This window comes from Haemorhous mexicanus, chromosome 2 (genome assembly GCF_027477595.1).
Source record: "Haemorhous mexicanus isolate bHaeMex1 chromosome 2, bHaeMex1.pri, whole genome shotgun sequence".
In the NCBI taxonomy this organism is placed as follows: Eukaryota; Metazoa; Chordata; class Aves; order Passeriformes; family Fringillidae; genus Haemorhous; species Haemorhous mexicanus.
This window is the reverse complement of record NC_082342.1, coordinates 9,345,951-9,359,406: the sequence shown is the minus strand read 5'-3', so window position 1 is coordinate 9,359,406 and position 13,456 is coordinate 9,345,951. Positions and strand designations below refer to the sequence as shown.

Here is a 13,456-nt window from a genome sequence, read left to right as displayed (position 1 = left end):
GTAGGGCTAGTTAACCTCTGAGCTCAGTGTGCTGCAGCTGAAGGTGAATATTATCAGCTTGGGCTGTGGTGGGTTCTGGTGGAAGGAGTCTGGGAATCTGGATTTCCCCCACTCCTGCTCCAGGGAGGAATAAAGGACCTCTTGTGCCGCCTGCTGCAGCAGCAGGGGCTGGCATCACTTTTCATACACTTGGAGGCCACACGTCAGACACCATGCAGGAATGCAGGCAGCAGATCCCTTATCTGCCTTCCATTCTGATATTTAATGATTTCTCAGTGGATCCAAACATTGCATAAGACTTCCAAGTAAAGGAATGACCCAGATCAGAGAGATACCATCCGGGAACATTTCCCAAGTGCCTGTTTCATGGGGATGGGAAAGGAAGCAGATGTTTTCCATCAGCAACTAATGCTGAAGAGCTACTATTACTCCCTCCCTAACCACAAGCTCTGTGCCATAATCATCTACTCCCTTCTTCTGCTTCTATAGATGTAACAGCAGCATGTAATAATTCAAATTCTGTCTTGTTGACACAGCTTGCTTCAGCAGTACAGAAAGCAAGTTGTTTATTCACCCAGTCTGTGGACACATCAGCACTTTGCAGAGAGCCTGAAAGGAGTTGCTGCTTTCTTGATGGCAATTGCCTGCTGTCATCCTAGCCTCCCAGAAATCTGTGGCAGCACACTGGAATAGCCACACACAGTAAATTTCTGTCAGTGTGGCATGATTATTTATGTTAGACAGGATCACAATTTTCCCCTGAAATATTCCTTGGAATAATCCCTATTAAAAAAAAAAATTTCCTCAGGATAATGCTTCTTTATTTGCCTTGAGTAATTATGCTGGTATGAATTTGTAGGGCAATTGTAGGAATTGCTTCAGCTGGGTCTGTGTCACTGATGGGCAATGATCTGTCATACACATCTGGTTTTGTAGAGAGTAACAGGTATTCAGATGTATCAAGCTGGAAACTGACTGAATAAATATGAAGTCAAATGGATTATATTTGACTTAAAATACAGGCATATGTGCCAGAATGTCCCATAGAGAATATTAAAGGTCAAAAGGAGTGGAAAAAAATTTTAAATGGCATAAATATAATAAAACGGGAGTAGCTCACCTGTTGAAATGAAAAAGGTCAGCTGAGGGAGTAAACAATTTATTTTTGGATATAAACATGGTCAAGATGTCTATTCTGTGAGGGTGAGCACTTTAATATTGCATTTGGACAATTTGGATTATATGATAGCTGTTATATATTTCTTCTTCTCCTAGTGCACAGCTGTAGATGTTCCAAACTGGAAAGCAAAATCCTTAAAACCTCTCCCCCTGCAAGCTCATAGAGACCTGCTACTCACAGAACCCTCTGGAATCATGAAATCATAGAAGAACCCAGGTTGGGAGGGACCTTGCAAAATCCTCTTGGCCAATCTTTCATAGGAAAGGGAGCCTAGATCAGATTATTGATCCTGCCCAATCACACCTTGAAGACCTCCAGTGATGGATAATCCACCACATCCCTGGGGAGGCCGTGGCAGCAACTGATAATTCTCGCTAAAAAAGAAACCGAAACTAAAACAATAAGAAGGGAACCTATTTAAGAACCCTGAAATGTTCCACAATACAAAGCTTTTCCTTTTAAATTTTGTTTGTTTTTTTCCTATCAAAAGGCTGCATGGACACAGCTGTGGCCTAGGCTCTTCTAAAGGTCAGTGAACCAGAGTTGACCCTAAATTCCTAGTCCATGGTGTAGGTAAGTCAGGACAATCCTGAGGCCACTTATACAGGGTATGATCCTATTCCTTCCATGGAGAGAGTTCTGGAAAAGACTGAACTCAGTTTGAAAGTCACTATAAATACGAATATTGTGAGACAGAGGAATGCCTTGGGACTGTAAACCCTTCACAGAAATGAAGGATCCTCTTCACTACCACTGCATTATGTGTCTTGGATACCAATCCTGAAGAACAAGGAAGGAGGATTAGTACTTTTACATTTTTAGAACAAATCTAAAACCCGCATTTCATGAAAACGGGAAGCAAAGGATGCTGAGAAAGGAAGGCTAGGAGGGGGAGTTTTACCATAGATGAAAAGAAAAGAATGCATAGATGCTCCCTGAAGCAAAGCAGATGGGATGAAGAAGGCTATGCCACCAGCTTCCCATGCTCATTTTAAAGGTCAGGTTTAAAAGGCAGGAGTCAGGTGTGGAGGAAATTTTCCCTCCCAAGACACCCCACCAAGAAGTCTTAGGAGACAGCAAGGAAAAGTGATTTTTGGTTTTGTAATATTTTTTCCTGGATTTAACCATTACTTTTTCAGAATAAATCTTCTTTCTAAGTTTCAGCTTTATTCAGGGGTGACAAATCGATACTGTTCTTTTTCTTGGGGTAAAACTCCACTGATGTTTTGCAGGAAACCCTTGTAGGAAAAATGCTTATGGAGAACAATTCCTTCAAAACTATGAAAGTTTGGGGACCTATGGGACCCAGTGCTAGGACTCAGGAGGAATTCTCCCCAAGCACACACAACTCAGTACCTCCCTTGTAAAAGATAAGAAAGAGGAGGCAGCTTCTAGGCTGAATACTCCCAAATTGCTACAGCTGATCAGTGCAAATTTCCTTTGGTGGAAAGATATGACAAGTGACAAGAGGGAGTGTGATGTTGCTTTGTTATTCTGATTTTTCACTGACAAACGCAGATCAGCAGCGTGTGTGAAAGGAGCCTCGGAGTCTATGAAACAGGAGAGAGCTCAATATATGATGTATAGACTTTTTTTTGTGCTTCATGGCGCTGCTGGGATATGAAAATGCCATTTTGGGGAAAGCTAATTGCCTGTTCAGCAACTAAAAGCAAGATACCTTTGTTCAGTGAGTTACAATTCCCTGAAGTACACTGCAGTAGCAAAGCAGTAATTACAATGCAGCCTGTCTTAAAAGAGCACCATTACACATTTCATGAAGAAAAGGGTAACTTAAGCATTGCTGCTCCCTAGTTAAAGAAAAAGATTTAAAACATCTTGAGCATGATCTTGTATGTTTTATGAATATAAATTTATCTTCATACTTATTTCTAATGTGAAGACTGTGCTTGAAGCTTACTTGCCCTTTTCAGACTGCTACCAGGCCAGGTTATAAGCCATTTTGTGCAGCTGGCAACAGCCCAATAATATAAAACACATTTTTAATTTTCTTCCTTTACCACTCCCCACTTCCCCCCCTTTTTATGTTTTTTTTCTGTCTCCAGCAAAAAGATATTGTCTCACCAGAAGGGAATGACTTGTGGGTAAGGCAGCCAGTATAAATTAAAGTGGGGTCTCTGGCTGAAGAAGCACAATGAATGTTCAGAAAAGGATGGTGAAAAAGAGAAGTGGGAGCAGACAAAGGAAACCAGGCAAAAAACACAAAAGAATATCAGTTTAATATATTTTTGATACCCAAAACAGAGTGAGCATGGTTGCAAAATTCTGGAAATCATAAACACCTTAGAGAGTTAAGACAACCTCATAAATGGGAGTAAGTAATTTCTTGGGGATTATTTATAAATCAGACTTTAATTAAAATTTTAGGAGAAGATGAACATATGTTTTAATAAATAGTTCATTATAAAAAGTTAAATAATTACTTATTGATAACTACAAGCATGCTACAGTTATTTATTAACCACCATTTATTTATTAACCTTTGACAAATGGTACACCTTGATGCAGAATAAAATTGCCAAAGGAAGCTGGCATGAAACAAGATATGAATTAGGATTTTGACAGAAATCAGTAAGGAAGGGAACTTGCACACCAATTATGTTGTGTTGCATTACAGGTTCCATACTCTCTCCCAACAACTATGTCATTTTCTCACGTCTCCAAGGCACGTATTTTGTGACTTTTTCATTAAAAAAAGCCAACACAAACCCAATAATCATTTGCCATATAATACATTATTAGAAGAATAGTAAGAAGGGAGGATAAAGGAGCAAGTTTAATAAATGCTGCAAAGCATACTACTGCTCCTGAATGTTTGTGTTGAATTTCATATGATGTATGAGAAGCTGACAAGTCCTGTGGGGACTAGTTCACATTTTTTTAATGAAAGGTTACAGTACCCTGGACCTATAGTTTATTCAGTTTTGCACTAGAGATGTAAATATTTATTAAGGCTTTGACTCATTACATTTTGTGCAAACCTTGCACTCCAAATCTGTGTGATTCACAGTATACTGAAAATAGAAATAATACCCCTAAATCACACCTGTCTGTGAAGAGAAAGTCTGCCAGTTCTTTCACTCCCAACTCATCACCTTGCAACAGGCTAGGAAAAAAAATCCAGAAAGAAAACTAGCTGCTATTTAGAAATGAATTCACTGGAAAAATGTTCCTTTGTTAAGAAGTGCTTGGCTGGGAAGGCTGGGAAAATGCAGAGCTCAAAAAAGTCAACATGCTTCTTAGGTCACCTAGCCCCTTATTTTGAAAAATACCATATTGCTCCCTTTGTTTTACTATTTTTTATTTATTTGTTTGGGAGTTTTGGAGGCTTGTTTGTTTTCTTGTTTGTTTTGAGAGAGATGAGTTCAAATTATTTTATGTTAGGGAGATGTAAATCGTGGCCTTATTCCTCTTACTGAACCCATCTTTTAAACAAGTCTGTCCTCCACCTTATTTTGTGATGAGCTTCACTCTGTTATAATCTAAAAATATTTTGATGAATCTCTCTCTAAATAAAAATTACAGCCTTTGTGGAGTTCAAGTGGTCTCAAGGTTATACAGTGCTAATCAGTTTTGTGGTTCTTAATTCTATTTTCAAATTTGGCCATGGGAGTCTTTCAATTCACTTTTGTGGCACTTGATTGATTTTGTTATTAACGTTACAAGTCATGGGATCAGATAGCAGTATGTTGAACAGACATGCACCAACACCAGCCTGCTGAAACATATATTGATTTGCATCAGTATTTTTAGTCTAGGAAAGGGTTTAAATTTTGGGCTTAAAATTACTCTCTGTTTAAAAAAGATGAAAGTATTACAAAAATTTATGTGACTGCAATATATAAAAATATATATTTAAATATCTTTATGTTAAATGACATCTATAGATCTGCACTGTTGCCTTATGCCTCCAGATAAAACTGTAAAGCTGCTGTTCCTGAGTACAAGAAAATCCATCTTGAAACTTTAATTAAAGAATAATCTATCAATGACAAATTGCCAGAGAATGGATATGTCACTCACAGTGTTGGCACGTCATTTCAAAGAACACAACTGAAATCACAGGAGAATAACAGATCTGGGTATTTGTTTGCACTTTACAGACAAGGGGAACATAACTAATATAAAGCAATTTCTAGAGAGTTTCTATATTAAGAGATTAGTCTGAAATTCCTTCACCCTGAAAGAAAAAGCAGCACTAGAGCAAATCTGCACCCTCTGTGAAGTCTGTAAGACCTCTACTAAAACAAGTAATCATTTGATATGATTAAAACTACTAGTTTGGGTTTTATTAATAGTGCTCATGAAGTCTCCATACTGAATGAAACCCTAGTAGCTTTTTATTTGACTTCCTAGAAACAGTTCTTGTAACCCTATTTCAACTTACCTTTTAAAATAGTGTGAGAAGAGTCATCTGTGAGGATTTGAGAAGTAGAAGCATTTCCTCTCAATTCTGTAATTCAAATAAATTAAGCTTTATATCTCCTCCCTGGTCAGCTGCATGTGCATTTCCTCATATAGAGCCATATGTGGAGTTCCTATGTAAATGACAGTAAAACTTCCTTTAAAAAAACTAAGTGATTACAATTATTCAATTTCCCACCAAATTCAGATTTTTTTTTGTCCATGTGTTGTTATTTTTATAAGGCTTGTAACAAGATAGATTCAAAGGAGAGATATATGACCTCAGTGTGAATAACCCTAATTTTAGCTTCTCCTGCTTAAGAGAAAACACCAGCATAGTAAAAAAATCACAGTGAACAATGATTATCAGTTTTTTATTCCTTCCCCACAGAGTATAGTTTTACCTTTATCTCTTCCAGGACAACCTTGTGAATCAGGTGGAGCAATGCTTCCATCAGAATCATATGGGAACTTCATATAACCTGAAAGAAACTTGCTGGCAAGACATAAACCTATTATCCTGGGCTATCTACAGTTCCCTGACCACCTCATGCACACATATCCCTTGGCTATAATCCTAGATGTTTTCTGGTCACTATTTTCTATTTTTAACTTTGTGTTGTGTTGGTTGGCTTCTCTTTGATTGCCATATACAAACTTTTTGCTAATTTTTGACCCCTAAAACATATCCAGCCTGCTCTACCCTTGCAAGGATGTTAAGTCTAAAATAAAAGCATAGACATTCACATCTAAAGGTCAGAGCTGCAATTCTATATTTAGACTTAGCTGGACTGCATTTCTTTCAGGAACTACTTTGAAGTCTCAACCCAAAGGAATCCATTTAGTCTCTATCATGTCCTTTAGCACAAATACAGTTGCATTATGTTTCTCCCAAAATCTATTCATGTTTTCTATATGAAGAGGACATTGGAATAAAATGAAATATGATAAATCTGATGAATTTGACTTTCTTAATTAACAGCAGTGTTAATGAGATTGTTGATTAGACTATTCTTGACCAGAACCTCCCAGTCAAAGTGTTGACTGTCCAGCCACTGCTTACACAATTTTCCATCATTTTTGGCCTCAAGCCCATGGTGGATTTCAAGTCACACCCTTTCTGTTGGGTCCTTCACAATGCACATGTGATATCTGTGGGATCAAAAGCACTGTGAAAGTGCAACCCTGGGTGTTGTCAGGATTGATTGTATTCTGGTGATTGCCTCCCTTGTTAGGTATTTCATTACACATTTCTGTACCTCCTGTACTGCTTTAACTGAATGGTATGTAAGTTTGTGATATTCTTCAAATGGGAATTGCTTCTTCCAGCAGAGGAAATCATAGACATTGTTCTGGAACTATCAGTCCTTCAAACCTCTACTCTTCTAGTGGTGGCCTCTTCCTTGCAGTTTTGAAGATCCTTTCCAAGCTGTGGCTTTTAATGCAGAGGATGTTTTACCCCTTGCCACACCTACCATGTTTCCAGGACCTGAGAGAACAACAGCTTGACTTTCTAAATCTTCTGTGACTGGAAATTGGATAGCTTTTTTGCAAGAACGTGCATTTTTGTCTTGTTGACTCTTCTTAATTTCTTTATTATAGATTTCACTGTCTGATAAGATATAAGCCTTTCCAAGCAAGACCCCATATTTGGAGAGAATAGCCACAATAGCCATACCTGAACAATTCTAAATGGACTTTTTGTTCCTGTAAATATTTTATTTACTAAATCCTCTTGAACAATTTCTTTCAGGGTGAGACTTACTTTTCACTTAAATTATTTTAATAGTAGTATCTTTATGTTACACATGGCACTATAAAAGATCTATTGCAATCCCATAGTGTTTAATTAATTAATTAATTAATTATATGGGAAAGAGCATCCTAATGATGACATTATTCCCTTGCATGATGAACATAACAGACCACAATTCTAGCATGCTGGGCAACTATTAACAGCAATCTTTGCTATGATCACTGGCTTTTATTATTAGGAATTTTAATTTAACTATAAACAATAGGGTCAACACATATATTGAGAAGGATAAAATTAGATTTTTACATGAAAATAAAAAAACTCTGAGTAGTTATATAGCATTTAGTATAAATGTTAAACAGGATTTGAACTCATAACATTTTGCTTCCAGGACTAAAATACCTTAAGAGGATATAATTTCTTCGATTAAGGATATAGAAGAACTTCATTTGTGTAAATCAATACAAAACAAATAAGAAGTACTGGTGGTCCTTAACTATGCAAACAAAGGCCTCCATTTTCAGCTAAAAGCATTCTCACAGCTTATGACGAGTGACAGTACATAATAATGATGCCACTTATTTCTCGGAATCAACATCAGAAGCACAGACTCAGGAGTGTTCATAGATCTTATGTTACGTGGAGAACAATTTTTAAGTTCACCTATGCATTCACAGATGCTTGTTTTCATTAAAAATGCAGGGGTGAAAAGGAGAGGGACAGAAGTCATGGAAATACCATATTGGGTTTAGTGGCACACACTATCCACCATGAACACCTAGCACACAGTCTCACACCTGAATACACTTTGTGACCTCTCTCTGCAGGACAGACTGACTCAGGCCCTGGGGCTGGCCAGATTTCTTTTGTGAAATGTCTATCTTGAAGCTGGCACAGTGGTAAGATTATCTTATCTATTTCTCTCTCTGCAGCCCAAATAGACTTTTCGCTTGAAAACTGAAGGGATTTCCCTTCTTTGGGGGTGTTTTTTTCTCTAGATGGATGATCTGTTTTCTTTTAATGGGAACTATTTCCAAAGAGAGTCACTTCAAACAGGTTACAGAAAAATACTTCCTTTCAAGTCTGCCTGATTCCTTCAGGTGAACAACTCTGTGTTTGCCTGTTAAAATGAACAGTTTTGTAGTCTCAAGTCTGTCTATCTAAACAATCTTTATCTTGGAGAAACGTGAGGTGCTTTTTACTCATATGCCCAGATCCCTTCTGGTTTTGCCCTGTGGATTTTTTTTTCAATAAGAAGGTGACAGACTCAGCATAAAATATGTATCTGGGTTGCTTGAATCTGAGCAGAAGGTTCTTTGGATACTACCTGGCTGTCTTCCTGTACTGCTCTTCAACAATTCATTTCTCCACCTAAGATGGTCAGTTACGAATTCAAGTATTTATGGCATGATTATAAAATATACAGAAGGCTTACTTTTCCCTCTAACTTCCATGAAGACTTAAGAAGTTTTGGAAATTCAAACTCTAGATTGCCTAAACTAGACAGATAAAATTAGTGCACAGGGGAGTTTTGCTTGTTTGTTTGGGTTTTATGGTGGGGTTTTTGCCACAAGTGGTTCGCCCAAAGTGATGGAGGGAAATGATGTTTGAGTCAGTCAGTATTCAAAGATTGTCTTAAGAAAGATGTCAGAGTTTGAGATGTTGACATCTGGTCATCATTAAGCATTGCTGTTCACACATGATATTTTACTTAGACTGAACCAGGAGGCAGACAGTAATTTATATCCTGCAGACAGTGGGAAAAAGTCTGGTAAAATGTATAAGTGATCATGAATAGAAGTCTCTAGCAGGTTCAGCTGTGGGGTAAGGTACGTGAGGAGACAGATTTAAAAAAGGAAATCACACTTTGGTGATTTTTCTGGCTTAGAATGAGGAGGCTCCACCTCAGCTCATCAGATGAGAAGTGGTGTTAAGGTACCTTTCCCACAGAATGTTGGGCTGTATGCAAAGCAATTTTTCAATACTGAGCAATTTCTCAATGCTGAGCTTCTTTGGAGTTTTCTGTTATTTTTACGTCTATTTCTATAAAATTTTCTGGGGGAAAAAACTTACAGCATTATTTCATTCAATTTCAGTTGGCAATGTGAAATGTTAGATTAATAGCTGTCAGGCAGTCAGTCAAATATCCCAAAAGTTTGCCTGAGTACTTCCTTAATTTTGTCAAAGATTAAAATGTCATCACTGCCACTAGGGACATTGGGCATGCTCTAAATTATTCTGTGGATTATACTTTTAAAAGTTTCAGCAGCTACATATATTTCAAAGATTCATTTCTTGTACTTAGTATTTCAAAACTTTATGAATTTTCTTCCTGAACTCAGGCTAATAACTGATCAAAGACCACTAATTTAGCAGACCTCCACTTCAGAAATCCTATTTTAAGCTTTAATTCCTTGTATCCATACCTTTATAGTTTTTCATACCTTTACAGTCTTCAAGAGCTTTCTAAATTTGAACAAAGTTCAGGAAAGTCTCTGATACTGAAGCAGACTTGGGGAGAAGGATTGAACAGTGAGACTGATAAAGTGATCTTGTGGGATCAAAGAAGAGGTGGATGACATTGAAACTGAAAAGGTCTCAAAATGAAGGGAAGAAGGGAAGGGAAGGGAAGGGAAGGGAAGGGAAGGGAAGGGAAGGGAAGGGAAGGGAAGGGAAGGGAAGGGAAGGGAAGGGAAGGGAAGGGAAGGGAAGGGAAGGGAAGGGAAGGGAAGGGAAGGGAAGGGAAGGGAAGGGAAGGGAAGGGAAGGGAAGGGAAGGGAAGGGAAGGGAAGGGAAGGGAAGGGAAGGGAAGGGAAGGGAAGGGAAGGGAAGGGAAGGGAAGGGAAGGGAAGGGAAGGGAAGGGAAGGGAAGGGAAGGGAAGGGAAGGGAAGGGAAGGGAAGGGAAGGGAAGGGAAGGGAAGGGAAGGGAAGGGAAGGGAAGGGAAGGGAAGGGATCCCACTGTTATCTTTCGGCATGAAGATATTCATGGAAGAATAACAAGGCAGGAGAGGGAGGAGATTAAGGCATTTTTGTTTCCAGTTCTAAGAAATTTCAGTGCAAGGTGTAGTGTCGCCACAAAATTGTTCTCTACCCGCCTGTCTTTTTGTGTCTGTGCACACCTGGCACGAAGGGACATCCTTGTATAGAGGTTCTTGTGGGTTTTGCTTCACTTCCTTTCCAGAGAAGCAGTTTGTGGCTTTTATCATTTCAGCTAAACACTGAATAAAGCCTTCAAAATTTATCCCCACATCTATTACAGAGGGAAAGCTCTCAAATGCCTCAGTATCTGATCAATGTACCTATTTCATTGTCTTTGCTCAAAGGCTGTGTCCTAATTTCATTCATACCTGGGCTTTTGGGGAGAATTATTTGGGGAGAAATATGCTTAATCATATCAAGGCAAAATAGGCATGGAAATGTATTTTGTTTCACTTCTCAGTGTTTTCTCTGTCAGCCTGACAGTTGGATAACATCTTGCTGAGGTTGTGAACATATGGACTGTCCTCCAGCTGTGATACACACACAAAGCAATTCTCTTTGCAGTCATCATCTCTGAGAGCACAGACACAGCAGATGCAGACAACTACAACAGTTGACCATCACTTGCAGAACAAACCCGAGGAAAAAAGATCTTTCTAGATACTGTGCTGCTGAAAACCTACCACTAAGAACCCCAAAAATACCCAACTTAACAAAGATAAACAAACAAACAATGCCAGCTCTGTGAGATTTCTGCAGTGAAGAAAGACTGGGGGTTACTGTGTTTTTGTAAAATAATCAAGACCATTATAATTAATATTGCCTTCTAACAGGAACAGCAACAACTAGAAGAACACCAGACATTGACAAACAGCTCATATGTAAAGAACCAAAGGATATTCATATTACAGACTTTTTTGTTTCTGTGGTACTGGGTAATTTTATTTTCGAGTTTTTAGCTCATTCACTGTCAAAATTAGCACATTTTCACTTGAAGAAACCAAGACACTTTGAAGCAAAGTGTATCTTAAAAAGACCACCTTAACAGTAAACAGTTGAAATTTTACTTGGAGCATAAGGGTTACTTCCAAACGTGAAATTATTAATGTGAGCTATTCAAAATAAAAGCAAATTCTGATTAAAAAAACAATTATGATGGAATTGTGGATTTTTAGACTTTAGTTTTTACTTTGAAACAGTCTTCTTCTAATCTATATTCAAACTCACTACATGACTGTCAGCTCTTCATGTGTCTTCATCCTGTATTTCCACTCCTCATCTAAGCATGAATATTTACAAGGTTAATCTTCAGTACAAAGAACATGCAAAAATTTTTTTTTTCAAGTATCAAGGAAATGTAGATAAGCCATGGTACTCCAGCAAAAACTATTAACTTTCAGCATCCTTAACACTGATTAGCTCTAAGGTAATTGAGATCAGTTAATGTCTCATTGGGACAAGAACCTTATTTTTTTTCAAAGTCTACCATCAAAACTTCTGTCTGCAATGAGAACTCCAGGAACTGAATGGGATTCCATCTCACCTTCTGCAAGCTGCTGAACATATCCCTTATAATTTTAAATTTAAACCTCTCTGGGATAGTCTCATTAAAATAGAGCATTTCATTGGCTGCATAAAGGAGTAACAAAGCTGTTACCCCTTTCTGGTCAATTATATCGATTGCAATCCTGACATTTTCAAATGTATTTCTCCATTTACTCCAATTATACTAAGCAGATTGTTAAGAAGATTGTCTTGGACCTCGAAAGACACGCAATGAACCAGCTCACTTGTACCTGTGTCAAAGTTAATTAATTTTTCTAAATCTAAAATGACCAGGGATGCATTCTGCTTTCTGTTTTGAATTAAAATCACTTTTTCACCGCTGTGTTGTTCTGAGTTTGTATTGATTTTAGGTTCAAAGAGCATTAAATTCAATTCTAAATTTTCTTTTAACCTGTGGAGAACATGGAGACATCAGAAGCTCTGCTTAGAAATTTCCCCAAGGGGCTCATCCAAAGCTTAACAAAACATTTTCAGTAACTTAATTTGACTTGATGTCTTTGAAGAACTTTCTCTTTTATCCATCAGGGTCAATTTTTTGGGAATGCTTTTATTCAAATGCAAAATATCCCAAACTAAGAGAAGTCTTCTTTTTGCTGGAATCATTTGAATATTTGCAAATGTCCCAAAGCAAAAACAACCCAAAAAACCCCCAAAGTAAGTATTTTAGAGTAATTTTTACTTAAAATAAAATAAATCTGTGGTGGGTTAGCCTTGACAGACAGCCAAAATCCCACCCAGCTGCTCAGTTACTCACCTCACTCAGAGGGATGAGGGGAAGGAAATAAGAAAAACAAGAATAAGACAGTTCATGTGTTCAGAGAAGGACAGGGACATCAATTACCTTTGTGGAGAGACACAAACAGCAGAATTTATTGCCAATTAAAAGAAGTATTTAATTGCTGATGCAGGTACCAGTAAACAAAAATTATATGTATACAAACTTGAAAACAACACTTCCTCTTCTTTCCCCAGGGTCAGTGTCAATGTTCTCCCCAGACTCCACCACCTGAGCAGCGCAGGCAGGCCAGGGGGTCGCAGTCCAAAACCAGCTGTTTCTCTCTGAGGTTTTCTCCTTCTCACATCTCTCCTCTGCTTCAGTGTGGGCTCTCCAGGGTGGCAGCTCCCTTGGGAATGGCCATCTGCATGGGCTGAAGTGGGTGCCTTGTCTGGAGCCAGGAAAAACCTTCTCCTCATCTTCTTCCTCCTCCTGCTGCTCCTCTTACCTCGCCTACACTGCTTCTGACCCTTTTTGTTCTCTGTCTCCATTTGGCACTTTCAGCCCCTTCTCCTACAAGTGGCTGCCACGGTGGGTCAGTTGGAGTTGTCTGGAATCAGCTGTGTTGGACATGGAGCAGCTCCAGCCCATCCTCACAGAGACCCATCCTTGACACCTGCACCCAGTACAAATTCAAGGGAAATATTTTAATCAAACCTTACCATTAGGCTGGTTCTTCAGGATCTGACTTCCATGGTCTTTTTGCACCTGCAGGTAATTCCTGCAGTGAAAGGCACCTGTAGCTGAAGGGGTGAGGAGGAGCCAGGACAGTCAGC

General features: G+C 38.5%; 1 long non-coding RNA gene across 1 annotated transcript in view; it reads left to right on the top strand.

The window, feature by feature from the left end:
* Nucleotides 1-11,489, top strand: part of LOC132324241 (uncharacterized) — a 76,595-nt gene extending 65,106 nt beyond the window's left edge. Inside the window, exons 2-4 of the long non-coding RNA XR_009485546.1 lie at nt 8,186-8,257; nt 9,811-9,953; nt 10,800-11,489. This is a non-coding gene — a long non-coding RNA (uncharacterized LOC132324241). The remainder of the gene's footprint in view (nt 1-8,185; nt 8,258-9,810; nt 9,954-10,799) is intronic.
* Nucleotides 11,490-13,456: the final 1,967 nt, after the last annotated feature.